Source organism: Centropristis striata, chromosome 17 (assembly GCF_030273125.1).
Source record: "Centropristis striata isolate RG_2023a ecotype Rhode Island chromosome 17, C.striata_1.0, whole genome shotgun sequence".
In the NCBI taxonomy this organism is placed as follows: domain Eukaryota; kingdom Metazoa; phylum Chordata; class Actinopteri; order Perciformes; family Serranidae; genus Centropristis; species Centropristis striata.
In genome coordinates, this window is record NC_081533.1 from 23,871,793 (window position 1) to 23,884,470 (window position 12,678).

Below are 12,678 nucleotides of genomic sequence, written 5' to 3' on the forward strand. Positions count from 1 at the left end.
AGTGGAGAGTAGGAACGGTGCCATGAAAACGCCCACACACCTTCCCACACACACACACACGCACACACACACACAAACACGCACACACAACACAAAGGAAAGCAGTTGAGGGGAAAACACATAAAAGAAGCTGAGAGATAACTCCCTCCCCTCCCCGATTTCTGAAACACGACACACACACACATATACAATACAAAAGACAGAAGGTGTCAAGATACAAAGAAGTCCGTGTTTCAAAGTACCTCGATTTAAAAAAAAAAAAAAAAAAAGACAACAAAAGAGGTCCCTGACAAAACCTGAGAAGGATGTATTCGCACCTACACATTCACTTGTGCCGGTAAAAACTAGTGTTAACAAAAACATACTTGCATTGTAACACACAAGATCACTTTAAATCCTAATTTTTTGTTATTTCTGTTAAACCGGTGGTTGGATTAGAGATTAATTTTTTTTTATAAAGTGATGTCCCACCTTAATCTCCTGATTACTTAACTCTGATTTGGATGACACAAATTTAAAAATGACAAGAACAAGTATATATGATTCCTGTCACAGTGATCGTGTAGCAGAAAAATAAGTTGTTGAATGGCAGGAGAAATAAACTTAGCCTGTGTGTTCATGTCTGTTACTCTCCAACTGATGCATTATATAATACTTGTCACTTACGGCTCAGAGTGTTAAAGACATAACGGTAACATTTTGAAAATAGAATGGCACAGACCTCCGCCAAGGCAATGGTGCATTTTCATGCTCCATTGGGTAGTAATTCTTACGACTTTGGTGTGTTCATAAGCTTCAAGTCTTGTCAAAATGTAGAAACAACATGGACAATAGAAAGAGGATGTGCTGTATTGCATTGCTCAGAGTGTTTAAACTACACTTGATGTTTGTTTCTGGTGTTCGCATCACCAAAGGAAACTGATCAGGTGAGCCATGAAATATGTTTGGAAACTAATCTTTCTGATTATTCCAACACCAAGTCTTGTAATGTTAACAAAAGTGAAAAAATAATAGGTATATATTCCCCATGATTTGGATGTGCCTTGCCCCATGCTACACCCTTTCACCAAGTTTCATGACCTGCTGACGGACAGAAAAACCACAACGAAAACCTAACCTCCTTGGTAGAGGCTACAGATATATGCAATGATAACATTTTAAAACAGGTGACAAGTAATGTATAATGCATTCGTTGGAGAGTAACAGACATGCACACACAGGTTATGATTCATGTCTCTTGCTCAGTACAGCACTCTTCCACCAGTTTTCCTAAATTAGCTCTGGTCATACGCAGTCCTTACTCCCACCAGTTCCTCTTCTCTGCCTTTCTTCCTCCCACCAACTCTGGATCGCTCTGTCTCTATTTAAAGCCCAGCAAGGGATATTTCAATCGCTGTACACTTTTAGCTTGTCAGGAGTGGTTCTATACAGTGACACACACACACCACCCTCTATCTCTTCCCTTCCAACTCGCTGGCATCCTCACCCACTAGGCTCTGCTGTTATTTGAAGATAGGCTTCAACTGTCAAGCTGCACATGACAAAATGAGACAAACCCACACTCTGGCTGAACGTACCTTTTAGAGTAGCACCAAGTTATTGATTCACAGTTGTGTTATGTCTCAGCTTCTGCCGCCAATCATCTCTCTGGGGTCTCCTCAACCCTAAAAGAGAGGAACAAAAACATTCATGTCAAGCTGTCATAAAAACAACATGAAGCCATGCAAAACACAATACTCAAGACGTATTATGATATATGAAGCCTCAAAGCACATGATATTATTCAGGGCTGAGGTTTGTCTTTGCTTTCAATATGACGTCCTCTTTGTCCTTCTGCTTCTTTTTTCTGACTTTCTAGACAGAGAATCATAAACACGCGTCACCAAACCCTCCTGCTCTCCTGACTTCTAAGGCTACACCTGGCTTCAGAGCAGTGTGGAAAACCCGTGGGTGGCTCAGAGGCGAAGGGGTAAATCAGCAGGGAGGCCGACACAATAGGAGTGAGGGGTGCTCTTGTTCACTCACTCTCTTTCTCTTCTCACACAGACACAATGGTGAGGCTAACTGTGCAGCTTAACAGGCGAGCAGACACATAAACAAGGCTGATCTCGCTCTAACAGGAAGAGCTGGGCCAGCTAAGTCAACTATCACATGTGAAAGAGTAGTGCTGGGGAAATATAGTAAAATAATAAAGAGAGAGGGAAGGAGAAAAACTTTGAAATTAGGAAAATGAAGAAAGATATATAAAGAAAAATCTTGCAGAGAGCCAGCTGTGACTGGTGAGTGCAAACAGGGACACAGTGCCAAGGTTGTAATTACCACTTTTACACAGGGTGTGTGTTTATATCTGTTGTGACCAAACGGTCGTCTATTCCAGTTGCTGCCCTGGCTATCATATTGCTCACAGCCACTCTACCAGCACAGTGTGAGAAACTCAGTACTCTGAAAGCAGATAGTGTACACAGACGGCAGACAGTGTTACATACCAGCTCGGGTTCTATCAGATGATACCAAAGTGATGAAATGTGCTCAAACAGGTTACGGGTTAACGTTCAGTACTGTATGTGTAAGTGAGGAAACAGTGAGAGTGTATGTGTGTGGGAGCATTACGTATTTCATTTTTCGGGGAACCCCCGATGACTCAGCACCCTGGAAGAGGGCTTACCCCAAACCACTGGCCCTTAACTCCGCCCTCCTGGGACAGCACTTACAGTCAGGTGACCGGGGGCGTGTTTCTGTACCGCCACAGATGTGACAACTGCGGGAATTTCTCGGACCTCATGATGTCATTTCTGCTTTCTATACAGAGTGCCGCATGGGTTGATTTTGCATGTATGTTTGTGTGATAGACAAACAGGATGTAATGATGAGCTGCAGAGGGGATTTCATGGCCAAGACAAGAATCAAACTACCAGTTCAAGAGAAATTATGTAACAAATTCTGTGAACATGATCGCATCGATTTCACTTTAAGGTTGTGTTTATATCTCCTGAGTCGTCAAAAAAATGTAGAGTTTCACTGATAAAACACATTCCGCTTCAGTTGCACTCTGAATGCTGCAAGTGCTAAAGTGTGATTGCTTTTTAGTTGTCACTTTTACCTCAGTTTAACCACAACAAAGCAGTAGTTTTCCTCTGTAAGCTTAATACAGTGAGTGAAGTCATATAAGGACCTTTTCTACCCTTTTTCTCGGCTGTACAGTGAAACTATACACAGCTGATATGATTATCAATTTTCTACTAAACGATGACGCAATTCACCATTACATCAAATTTCCCCCATGGTACATCAACTGAAATCCCCCATTGACACAAGACATCAAAGAGGTCTTCCTGTCAACACACTCGTTGTAGTTACGATAGTTAGTTGTCTTGGCAACACTATCAGCTGGTGGGCGGGGCCAAGCAGGAAGCTAAAACTATGCCAACCGTTGTCAACCAGGAGCTACAAAGTAAATAAAGGAGCACTGTTGAATCCTCTGTGGCATCTAACAAAGAAACACACAAGCCAAATAAATAAATCCACCATAATCCCAAGCGACACACAAGCCAAAGTCACACGCTTGTGGCTGTGCACAGGAAACTTGCTTAGTCACTACTAACATGAGATGGTGTGTATGTGTGTGTGTGTGTGTGTGTGTAGGGGGGGCACTGGCTGAAGTTAAGAGGTTAAGATGACGTCTGTCTCTGTGCAGTAGCCTTAATTTATCCACCCACACCCTTCCCTGCCAACCACTGGCCTGCTCTGGTCCCCAGCCAGACAACCACACTTAGGCCATGAGAGGAAAATAGACTGCAGAGAGACGAGGAGAGGCAGTGAGGGCATACACTGCAAAAAATATCCATTGATACAACTGTTAAAAATGTCTTCTTGAAAAGTGTAGAAGATTTGTTGAGCCAGAGATTTAACTTTGTGCAGCTGGGTAGTGTTAATCGATATTGCCTGAGATAGACAGGTAAACAGACTGACTCCAGAGTGTGCTGGAGGGAGCATATGAAAAACCCCAAAGGAGGAGAACACTGACAACTAAAAGCTTGAGGGGGTGGTGGCAGGCTGCTGGAGAGTGTAACTGTCCTGGTAAAGCCACTGTAGAGTCTGTCAGATAAGAAATGACCAGATAAGGCTGGAAGAAGTGGCAGATAACAGAAAAGATAGCAAGGGAAAAGATCTGGCAGCAATGAGTTTCTGGTCGAGAATGACGGAAAGGCCATGCATGGTTCTGTCTCCCTCCCTCTGTTTTGTTTTGTCCTCCCTCGCCCTCTCTAGTCCATTTGGCCATTACATAATCAGTCCCAGTTAGTGTACTGAAGGAAACACCATGCATTTTTCCCTCTCTCTCCCTCTCTCTCTCTCTCTCCCTCTCTCTCTCTCTCTCTCTCTCTCTCATACACACAGAGGAACATCCAGCCCCTGCATCCGTCCTCCTCCAGCTCATTGCCTGTGTGTGTACGTGTGAGTGTTTATTTGTCTGTGCGTGTGCAAACGTCAGCCGTTCCAAGACGGTGATGTGGGCTAACTCACATCACATCCACATCTTTACACACGCACACACAAAATCAGAGGACGCCGTTTCAGCCATCGCAAACAGGGCAGTGTGGGTCAACCGAGGACATGGCAGGGAAACATTGTTTCTGCACACAAACACAGAGGCATCTGGCCTCCATGTTGGACAATTTTCTCCTGCTAGCATTCATCTTAACAACACAACCCTTCTTCCAGGGGACAGTGCTCTGAACTAACTCTTCACCCAGTTACATTTAGGCCTTTAACACTCAGCAGCAGCACACGATAACATGATGATAAAAGCTCTTATTTGTCTTAGTTTGTATCCTCTAGCTTACATACACTCTCTGTCACATCTGCTCTACATGCAGGCCAAAGCACATGGAGGATGATCCAAAATTTTTACATTTTAACTCTAGGTAACGCTAGGCTGAAGGCGGTTCTTATTTAAACATTCATTAGATGTTGAAATACAGTGATAAGCTTCGGGTTAACAGCAACCACCAACCAAAAACGGTCTCACTGCTTTGAAAGCCTTCTTTGGCTGTTGGTGGTCACGCGCTGTTCCCATTACATTTTTTATCACAAATGTTGATTTCCAGACCCTTAGATGAGTAACAGTTGGCCTAGAATTTTTATCAGTTTGTGGAAAAAACAGAAGAAAGAGGTGGGGGAAGAGGGCTGGTAGAAAAACATGAGGCCCCTTTTGTCTCCTGCTCTCACCACCCTGACATCTGGGCCTGACTGACAACATACAACTGGGTTACTGTGGTGCATCTCCTTTTCTTTCTCTCACCCTCACACACACACAGATCAGATGCCCATGTGTGTGACGTTAAAAAGAAGGGGAACAGCTCGTAGGGGAGAGGAAACTGTCGTCACAACCACAGGAAGTAGGCCTCCCTGAGGGGTGTGTGTGTGTGTGTGTGTGATATAAAAAAAGGAGGCCTTGGGGAGGGGTTTGAAGGCTGAAGCTTCCTGTTGTAAAGATATGAACTATATGTGTGTTTTACTGTGTCTGCAACAACGTTTTGACTATGATATGCGATAGTGATCTAGTGAGTCTATGATTATGTGAAAAAGGAGAGTCGATTCAAAAACTTGGGTCAGTTTCAGTCCTAAAATGCACCTCAGACACACAGTCATCTTGTGTTAACGGCACGTGTGTCCAACTCATGACTAACACAAGCCTCGTCAACAAAACCGAGACAGTCAGCTGACTTAAAAGGCCATTTACTTGCCTCTGACCCGGGTGTTAAGTGAATAGTCTTGTCTGCCCTCTCTTTAGCTTCTGGTATTAGTGAATGACAAGCATATGATGGCAGAATGACTCTGTGTGTGTGTGTGTGTGTGTGTGTGTGTGTACTGGATAACTCCTCTCCGTCACTTGTGCTCCCCACTTCCTTTTCACAGTAACTCTGTGTTACTGAGGAAACATCAGTCTGGATTTCTCAATAGACTCTTAACACTTTTGTGTATGAAGTTGTATGAAATGAGGTGTGTGTGTGAGACAGAAAAGAAAGAGTGAGTCAACACCTGGCTTGTAATGCTAAAGAAAGGAAAACGGTGTGTAAATCCTGACAAACCGGAAATATAAGAGGACGTGGGCGACAACAAACATCTGAGAGGCTTCATCGTCGTCACTCTCGATTTCCACACTTGAGCAACCTCAAAAGCCCCCAAACTTTTCTTTCTGCTTTTCCGGGTGATTATTTTCAATAACAAATCTAAGAAAAGCTCAGGACAAACACTGCCTCCGTTCAGAGGAAAAACTGCCACAAAATTCAGAACTGTAAAATCCCCCTCCCTCATACTGCTCTCTCTCTCCGGATGCTCCTATTCCACATCCAGGACCGACACGCGCACACTCTAGCTCAGAAATGCACTAAACGAGACAAGAGACTCTGCTGCCTTGGTAACAGTTGCCACTAACAGTTATTAAACTAAGCTAGAGAGGCAGAGATGGACGCAGAGAGGAATTCATCATAGGCTTCATGAGAGGTCTTTACTGATAAACATGTTTACTGAGACACAGGGCAGGCTGATCTCATGCACCATCTTCTTCCTCCATGGACGTGCATTATGTCTCATCAGCAGTCTGTGTATGTGTGTGAATATCAAGAATACATGTGAGTCCTATGCATCAGAGTGAATGACAGTGCATACAGATGGCCAGTACAGCATTGTTTTTTACAGTGGGTGTTATTACACACCAATCACTTTGACTTTATCAGAACAACTGTGACGTAGGCTCATTGCTTTTGTTATGACGCTGCTGTTTGTTCATTTAGTCCAAGGCCTGTTTACAGATTCCTCAGACACCAATGATGTACATCTTTCAAGATAAAAAAAGAAAGAATGCATCTCCCATGATGCACGCAGGTCTTCTTACTGGCTGAGTTATCATTTATTCTGCCAATGTGGTTGAGGTGGGTAAAAGTAGTCACAGGAGGTGAGGGGAGGGGAAAAAAGGAAGGAAGAAAATTCTTTCCAAGGTGTGTGAGTGTGTGTAACTGTGTGTATGAGTCACAGACACATACAGTGTGTAGGTTTGCACACCCCCTTCCACTGTGGCATCATCATCAGTGGCATAGAGCCAGAGATAACAGAGAGGAACTGAAGTCAGAGGGAAAACTTTCCCTTTTCTCTCACTCTGCTGAACAGGCAAACAGGATGTAAACACCCTGTTACTCTCTAACACAGCTCTATTCACTCAGGATGAATTCAATCCCCAGGCAATATGCTCATTTTCTCTAATACCATTGTTTAAAGTCTGTTCGAAATGCTACCACACTTTACATTAGTCCATTTGCTTGGCTTGTGGCTGTACTTGAATTGCTGACAGCTCTCAATACTCCTCCACTTCTGGACTGAATTATACTGATCCATTTTTTTTTCCTTTCTGTTCTCTGGTCCAAAACGCAGCAAGACCACAGCTGCATGAATGACCAATATTTATAGTTATGGATGTCTAAGCCTTGTGATTGGTTGGCAGTATAGCAGAGTCCTGCTGGTCCATAGAAAATAATGAGAAATATGTAATATGGACCATGACTTCATCCATACATGCTAGTAATTAATGTAACCCAAACTGGTTTTCCACATCTCAAAGGTCTGTTAAAAAGTGTAACTGTATGTAGAACCCTTCATTTGTTTACAATCTATTTGTAATTTCGCCTAATTTGAATCTTGACTCATATTCTACAGCACGAGCATTGTTGTATTTTATCTGTTTTTCACCATTTTCCTGCCTTGTACTTTTGTGTTATACCCAACAGAGCTAAAATGGCTAAAAATAACCCTAAAGAAATTGACAGCTTCCTGTTTTTGGGGTCTGGTCCACACTTTGAGAGACCAAGATCCACAGCAGGCTGTCTAACGCTGCATGGTGGAATTCCACACTTGGCTGACTGAGTTTTTGCCCCCCTTGGCCCCGACCAAACTCCAAAACCTTCATCCTGCTGTCTGGACAAACTCTTGTGTACTAAAGTGGTTGCATGCACTAAATAAACTGGCAGGTATTTTTTGCATAAATGAGGGTTACCAACCATCACTATGCCCAGTTGTAATGCAATAAATTCACTTTATACTGTACTATAAATACTCCTGTACGTAATGTCTATCATATAAATGGAGGGGAATTTCAATAGTGTCCCTTTAAATGTTCAGTGTTTTTGCTGACAAGAAACGGGAAATTCCTCAACTGGTTTCCAACCATTGTGCCAGCTAACACGTAAAATAACTTGTGTTTTAACGCCTGACCTGTGGGGGTGTGTGGGGAGTGTTTGAGAAATCATCAGCAGGGCAGATGTTGTCCTGGATTTCCCTTATTCCCTCTCTCTCAGTTTGAGTTGCTCTCTGGGTGAGAAACGACACCCTTTACTGGAAAGGCTGCAACAACATGGTGTCACAAACACACGTTTCATCATGACGTCCAATTACTTCCCCCACCCGCTTCCCTTTGAAACACAGGCTCACACTTGGTTTTACTTGTTTTCTGTAACAGGCAACAGCCGAGAGGAAGGAGAACCCCCCAAAGTATGATGGACTGTCACACAGCCAAGACACACACACACACACAGCTCTTGTTTCATCACCATCAACTGTCGAAATAGTGTTAGATGAGTAAGCACTTTAAGCCAGCCTACTGACCCATTTCCCATGCCAGCCACATAAAGAGAGATCCTAATTAGATCAAAGTAATCCTTAATTTTCTTACAACACCCTTCAAGACCCCCTTCAAGGCTACATGTGGGGAGAGGAGGGAAACAGTACACACACACACACACACACACACACACACACACACACACACACACACACACTATGAGGGGCATTTTATGCCAGCACACTATACTAAAACGCGTGTACAGCGCCTATGCGATGACATCAAACGTCTAACGTGCGCGTGTAAATTCCATTCACTTTCAATGGACAGACAGGCGTCACGTAGGCGTCACGCAGACGCTGTACACGCGTTGTTGCACATACGCCTACGTGACGGCTGCGTGACGGGTGAACTACGCCTCAAATACGTGACATGAAGACCCGCGTGACTGTTAAGTACAATTCTACATAGGCGTACAGACACGCGTATTGCGAGTACACCAGATAACATGGGTGACGGGTGAAAAGTGCCACTAGCGAACGTAGTGGACGCCTGTGTGTGTGTGTAACGCGTGTAAGCCTATAACAGTTCAGCTGTTACACAGAGTCTCAGCTTCATATGGTATTGTTTATAAGAAAGCACAACTTATAGATGAAGAGAAAGACTATCTCGTACGTACCAGATAAACTTAACGTTTTTCCGGCCAAAACCGGAGGCTTAATTAGCCTGTTTTAGGAGTGAAAGTCAGCAAAATGCAGCTTAAACAAAATGTTTTACCTCATTAGTTAACTACGAATGTCTGTAAAACATAATGGGACTGTGCATAAGTGCCGAATTGGGTTAAACAGTGTAGATATAAGGTCCGATGGAATCATATTGTGAACGGACTGCTGTCCACATGGCTACTGAATATTCATTAGATAGGTCCGCATGGCTACTTAATATTCAGGGTGACAGCGATTACGCTTCTGCAGGCAGGTAAACCTACCTAATTACAGCTGGTGCGTAATGAACTGTATGTCCGCGCGCGAAGCTGGGAACTGGCTGTGAGCGTTGCACTTTACTATTAGCCTACTATTTTTAAGTAGCTGAAATTATTTTAATTATCCCTTTCACCCTTGCTATCATTAAATATCAATTCGATATCATTCAAACCTAGAGAGAGAGAGAGAGAGAGAGAGAGAGAGAGAGAGAGAGAGAGATTTCGTTAACAAGAAAATAAAAACTGGCCTGAAAATAATAGAAATATCCTGACAGCTCTGTGGGGGCTTGGAGTTCATCTATAAGTTGTGCTTTCTTATAAACAATACCATATGAAGCTGAGACTCTGTGTAACAGCTGAACTGTTACACAGAGTAACACACTGTTAACGTACACGCGTTACACACACACACAGGCGTCCACTACGTTCGCTCGTGGCACTTTTCACCCGTCACCCATGTCATCTGGTGTACTCGCAATACGCGTGTCTGTAAGCACGCCTATTAATCAGACTTTATGCTGGCACAGGCGACGCATTCTAGGCGTTTAAGTATAGTGTGCTGGCATAAAATACCCCTCATACACACACACACACACACACACACACCTTCTGCTTACTCAAGTTATGTGAGTCATTCACTATTGTTGAGTTTGCAGTCTTATTTCCACCCTCATTTCTCCCCTCCTCCTGGCGCGCGTGTATCACTTTAATATTCCCTCATGTTCGTCATCACTCATAGTAAAATGGGCGGCGATTGTTCATTCACTCACTCACACACTCCTATTGAGATCACGGGACAAACGGGGGCGGGGGAGAGCTGAGGCAGCGCGCAGCCGGCCAGGAGTGTGTATAGAGCGATGTGGAGCTTTGACTTTTTACAACCTCTGAGATCAAACGCAGAAACAAAACGCAGCGCTGGTTTCCATACCAGTCGATCTGATTGATAGGAAGTAAACCTTCAAAGGCTTTCTTGTTTTTTTGTTTTCTTCGCGACCCCATGCCAGCACACTCCGCTCTTCCTGATTTGAGCTGCTTTATTGTGGGTAATAAAGTGACAAATAAGCCCCCCAGTCAGCCAGCACATTCTTATCAACTGCTTGTCCGGCGATGACCAGCCTGTGGGCGTGGAGGTTATAACAACCACCAATATCAACAACAATTTATTCCATCCCAAAAAAAAGCCATCACCACGCCCCCAAGCTCGACTACTGCACTTTCTCCCCGTTTAGTCTCCACTGTTGTGATTTTTTTTAACTCATCGTTGTGCGTAATTTCGGTGCTGACTATGAAAAACAAAGACATACGCGCCAGCTGGGTGCGTTAAGGTGTTGGAGGATTTGCCTTAAGTAAACCTAGCTGACTCCTGTGGGCTTTACCATCGTCATGGAACAAGATAAGAGCACCAGGAATGTGTTTCAAAGTCAAAAAAGTCAGTCCAGTTTACACTCGCGCTAACTCTAAAAGGTGATAATTAGATTACAGATCACGTTGAACAAACAATAATGTTGTCAGACTTTAGCACCGACTGAAACCCAGACCTTAAGGACAGTCCGAAACACCGCCCCTCCCCCCAAAACGAGAGGTGATGCAAATCACTTCCTTTCAATCCGGCTCTTTGTGTGCGTAAGGATTGACTGGGGGGTGATGGGGGTGGCAGCTATCCATTCACTTTATACGGCTGCCGACCTCAGTGATCCTGCCCACCCCCACTCCAACTCCAGCAGAGCCACCCACTCCTACACACACACATACACACACACAATGGCGTGAGATCTCCTTACACAGGCAATTTTCTTTCCCTGTCCTCTAGCTCTCCTTCCCTTTTCTAGCCATGGGATGGTCATGAGTTTTCAGGGCAACAATGACCAAACTAGGACCCGGGGTGTCCCGCGGCAATATGAGGATTAGGTCATTTTCAGCCTTTCGTGAATAGATTAGAATAGGACTACTTTGCGCTCAAGCCAGTGTCATTATCAGCAATTTATATGAACACACTGCCGGGTAGCTTTCCCTGGGACAAAACCTTTAAAAATAAGATTATTTTGGGGCATTTGACACAGAAAAACCCATGAACTCCAATTCACACCAAAGCCAATTTACTGAAATTACTCCCATCCACGTGCACTGAATGATTAAACATGTCCGGTAAAGATGATCTATCGTGAATATGAGGAAAGCAATTCTCTGAATTTAGATACACACGCGTGGGATTTACGCGTCACCTGTGGTTGAGAAAAAAAACACAGCGTAATTCCCCCACCTCATCGATTGTAGACGATCAAGGGTTCCGCTTTACCAATTACAATAATTAACTCCTTCAAGTCCTGAATCACAACTGAGCCCATTTAAATGAACAAGAAAATATAATGGAACAACATATATCCATTTAAAGACAGAATAACTCTGAAGAATATTATGATAAAACTTACTTTCCAGGACTACTACCATGCCTGCTTACAACCAAAACAAAGTCTACTGGACTTTAAAATGCTCCCAGTTCACACAGCAGCACAGCACTCACCGTTCATTAAAGTATTTCAAATGGACGCTCCAGAAATTAAATAATTTCCAAAGATAAATATGTATCCTGTTTCTTGAGGTCCACTGGAGGCTTCGTAGTCTCTGTATCCGCAAGTTCGGAGCTCTGAGTCTGCAGAGAAATTCCCGACGAGCCGGCTGAGCGAAGAGCTACAGCCCCGTAATCCCTGTTAGTCTCCGCCGCTTCCTCGCGAAACAACCATTAAATTGAAGCCGGCTATGACCGGAGAGGCTCTCTGATGTCCGCGACGGGCTTGTTCGTCTCTATGTTCTGGTTATTATTCCGTTTGATGGCTGTCTTTGCCATGCAGCGACAGCCCCGCTCTCTCCGCGTCGAGCTCCTCTTTTCCTCTGCTTCACACACAGAAGCAGGCAGGCAGGGATCGTATTGCGCTGAGCTCTGTTTTAAAGGGACAGAGCCACGCACACTCAAACACTCGCACGCATAAAAACAGAGGCGCGCACTCACGTGACGTCACCGCACGTCCCCGGAATTCCCTGACAGCGCAAACTGGCACCGAGTCCAAACTCCCGGTACTGCACCCAA

General features: G+C 44.1%; 1 protein-coding gene across 1 annotated transcript in view; it reads right to left on the reverse strand.

Annotated features, from left to right (window-relative positions):
* The window catches only part of kdm6ba (lysine (K)-specific demethylase 6B, a), a 100,532-nt gene that overhangs the window by 13,585 nt on the left and 74,269 nt on the right, over positions 1 to 12,678 (reverse strand). The window contains exon 6 of the mRNA XM_059354353.1: positions 1,578 to 1,664. The gene's annotated coding sequence lies outside the window, so the exon portion shown is untranslated. The remainder of the gene's footprint in view (positions 1 to 1,577; positions 1,665 to 12,678) is intronic.